Source organism: Triticum dicoccoides, chromosome 3B (genome assembly GCF_002162155.2).
Source record: "Triticum dicoccoides isolate Atlit2015 ecotype Zavitan chromosome 3B, WEW_v2.0, whole genome shotgun sequence".
Lineage (NCBI taxonomy): Eukaryota > Viridiplantae > Streptophyta > Magnoliopsida > Poales > Poaceae > Triticum > Triticum dicoccoides.
The window spans coordinates 824,405,116-824,408,929 of record NC_041385.1 but is presented as its reverse complement, the minus strand read 5'-3'; positions in this window follow the sequence as shown (position 1 = coordinate 824,408,929).

Genomic DNA, 3,814 nt, shown 5'->3' with positions numbered 1-3,814 from the left:
GCTCAAGACAACCGCGATACTTAAATCGCTCAAATAGCCACCTTAGACGGACACAGCCATTAGAAGAAGAAACTTAAACTCGATGGAGTACCCTAAACCAGAGATCCTCGACAAAGAAAGTCTCGATTCGAGGAACGAAATATCAATAGAGGAACGAAAACCGCAGGGTATGAAATTTGGGTAGGGTTGGCAGGGAAAGTCCAACTGAAACTTTCTTTGATTACCTTTTTTCTCCAACTGGCTCAGAGATTGCATTTGCCCTTAACCGGTAACCTCCTTTGAATCCTTCGTTTAGACCCTCTCTATTGGTATTGGCATTGGCTCGAGAGCAAGGACCTTATTTGATCGCTTAGAACTTGATGGAGGGAAACTCACTCGCTCGAGATATGCTTAAGCTAGCTCAGGAAGAGTACTAATTTTATATGCCTTAAATAGGGGATTCAAAGAGTAGCCTTTTACTAGGGCTTAACTGACTCGTTTCATATTGCTTACTATGGTCTGGACAGTGAGGAAGGTGAGTTGGAAGATATACCTAATGTCAAATGAGACTTTCTCCTCACCAAATTGAAGCGTGAGCTTAGCATCTTTCACATCGATGACAGCCCCTGCAGTAGCTAGAAAAGGTCTCCCCAAAAAAAAAATAGGAAAGCTCTTATCCTACATCTCCAAGACAACAAAATCAACTGGAAATGCGAAGTTACCAACTATCGCAGGGATATCACCCAAAATGTCTGCCGGATCCTGATCAGCAAGGTGGAGAGTGATGCTAGTCGGCCGTACATCACCCAATGGTAGTGGCTCGTAGATAGTGAAGGGAATCACAGTAGACCCAAGACCACATAAAGCATGGAAAGTTTGACTTCCTATCAAGCATGGAATACTGAAACTGGCAGGCTCATCTAAGTTGAGAGGTAGCTTATTTGAACGAGTGCACTACATTCCTTAGTAAGAGTAACCAGTTCTGGCTCGTTAATGTTTCGCTTCTTTGCGAGCTGGTCCTTAAAGAACTGTGTATACATCGGCACCTGTAAGACACCATCAAGGATGGGGGTGGTAATCTGCATATCTGTCATCATATCCAGAAACTTTGCAATCTGCTTGTCTTCAGTTGACTTCACAAACCGTTCTGGAAATGGCAGCTTCTGGTTGACAGGTGAAGCAGATTGATGATGGATCATTAGGAGCAATAGCTGCTGGTGTAGAAGAACTAGGCTATGCAGCAGAAGTAGTGGACTGTTGAGGTCCCTGCGGAGAAGGTATTGGGCCGGCTAGGGTAGAAGGCAGGTGGTACATACAACGCTGGCATTGGGGAAGAGGATCGGTTGTAGTCTTACCACTCCGACTAGTAAAGGCTCCACGTGGGTGAACTTCAGGTTGAGGTGGAAGTCTCCCTTGTAGATGGTTGTGAGGCTACCATACGAGTGGTCAATGTTTGCATAGAAGAATCCTTACACCCAATATTGTCACTCCTTTTAGAATACCTGTCTACACCTACATCAGCAAGATGTAGTTTTATTAAGTCGGCTTCCATTCCTTATTCGGAAGGCGTTGGATACTTGATATACGCTATGCTATGTACTCGGCCCACCATTGCGCATGCTGTTTTAGGAAGCATATTTTGATCCTTATTCAGGGAAAGCTCATATCCATCAAAAACCAATCGAAGTCCAGCTTTATCCCGAGCATCCGTTGTTTGCCCCGATTGAAGATCCGACACGACACCCTCTCTTCCATCTCCGGCTTCCTAACTAGATCCGTTTACCCCTGCTTGAAAAAGTGTTTCCATTCGTAGTTCGGGGTTTCCTAGTCCCAGGTTTATTCGTAACCGGCTCCCTATCCAGGTCTTCCTCCTCAACAGCTATCTTTGTTTCACGGTGTTCGTTGCCAATGCAATAGTAATATATGCTTGCTTTCTTCCTGTTCGCATATCCATATCGAAAACTCTTCTTTCGTAGGCACATTTACTTCAATTCAACTACTTCATTGATTCATCAATTTGAGGAAATTCAAAAATACCTTGCTCGCCTTTGCAACTGCCATCTTTTCTGTGCCTTCCTAGTTTGCCAACCCTATGTTTGATTGCGAGTTCCGGCGGGGTGAGTACCTGGACGGACAAGGGGTTCCTTTTCTATTTCCATTTTAGAGCTTCTCTCTAGTTCGAATATATAGAACTTCCTTCTTAGAAATGGAATACCTTCACCTTAGAAGGGTGTTCTTCCTACTAGTGAAACCAGATCTGCCTTTTTCGGCTAAGCCGATTCCAATGATCGGACGGACAATACTTGCTTAAACCTAGCACCCTGTTGCCCTGCTTTTCCTCCAGCCATACCTGCCTCGCCGCTCGTGATACCCAGGAAGGGCATCCCTCACTTCCCAGATCGTCTCGCACTTCTTTTGTCACTGGCACACACGCTCTCGTGGGTCTATCACTGAGAAATCCCTTTTCGCCGGGCGGTGCGGTAAGTAAGACTAGTCGATGGACAACTGCTGACTGAATAGGGAGAAGATGCATTTTCCTAGGCTCTTTCTAGTTTGCTCATTGGGTATAGCCGTTAGTGATCCACAGATACGGCGCTTTTGGATTCCTGAAGGGATAGGATAGTTCTTTCTGGGCTTTAGAGGTCTCCCCTTTAACCTAGTACTCTTAGGAAGGCCGGGTTAACCTTCTACTAGAACTGTTCTATCTACGAAATTGGAAAGTAGGGTCAACTTGCCATAATATATAGCCCAACTTGATCCGTCTTAGAGTAGCCGCCTATGGAACCGCCCCCGAGTCAACAATGCACCCAATCACGAGCCTTATATGAGTTTCATAGTCAGCCTGCTCTTTCAAGAACGTGCCTTCTAAACTCGTTGTTCCGCTTGCAGATTGGAGTTTCCTACTGACTATCCGGGTTCTTGATACCGCCGGCCGGGAATAAGTACCTATACCTTACGGGAATCGAACCCGTGTCTTCGACATGAAAAGACGATGTCCTAACCTCTGGACGAAAGGGACCAAAAAGCTATTTTTCATATACTTAAGAGAAGAGAAGTGGTTCCTTTTCTTTCTATACGAAATACTTGATGCACTTATTGAATGGAAACTTGAATTGAGAGAAAAGGTGTGCTACGCTTCTTCATTCTCGTAACTCAATCAATATCAAGAACATAAAGAGTTTGTATAGAGATGGATTTCTCTTCAGTTCCAAGACTTTTTTTTGAATGGCTCGTGTTGCGCTAGTGACACGAGGGTAAAACGCTCGAGTTGGCTTGCTGACTCGAGGAGGGAAAGGCTCCATTTGCTTTAGTGAATGGAGGAAGAAACAACCATAGTAACTATCTATGAAATTGATTGATGGATATGAGAGTGGTGCAAGACCGGGACAGAGGAACCATAGGAATGTTATGTCAGGTTCCTTGCTCACTTCTCAAGCCCAATATCATTCCTCCATCTCGGACTTTCATGCTAGAATTAAGAACCCCCCTAAACAATGACAGCGTACCGAGCGGGCCCTACGTCTATCGGGGAGCTCAAATCCTCACTAGAGTGAGGCACGTCTCGATCAATACATCTCGAATCTAAAGATAGAATGTTATTGTTATGATGTCCCCACTCTGGAGTATGATTGACCATATCATCCAGCGAGTGGTCTTAAGCGCTCAGTGCATCCATACTAAACTCGAATGTGCGCGCTTCGGAAGAGAAAGTAATGCGAACTACTAACTGTTATGCCGGCTTGGCCCGATCAAGACTTCTATCCCTCAGAAACTGTCTGGCGTCTTATCCGTGTGCGCGGTTGAGGAAATTGGACTTCGTATTCTTCCTGGGTCT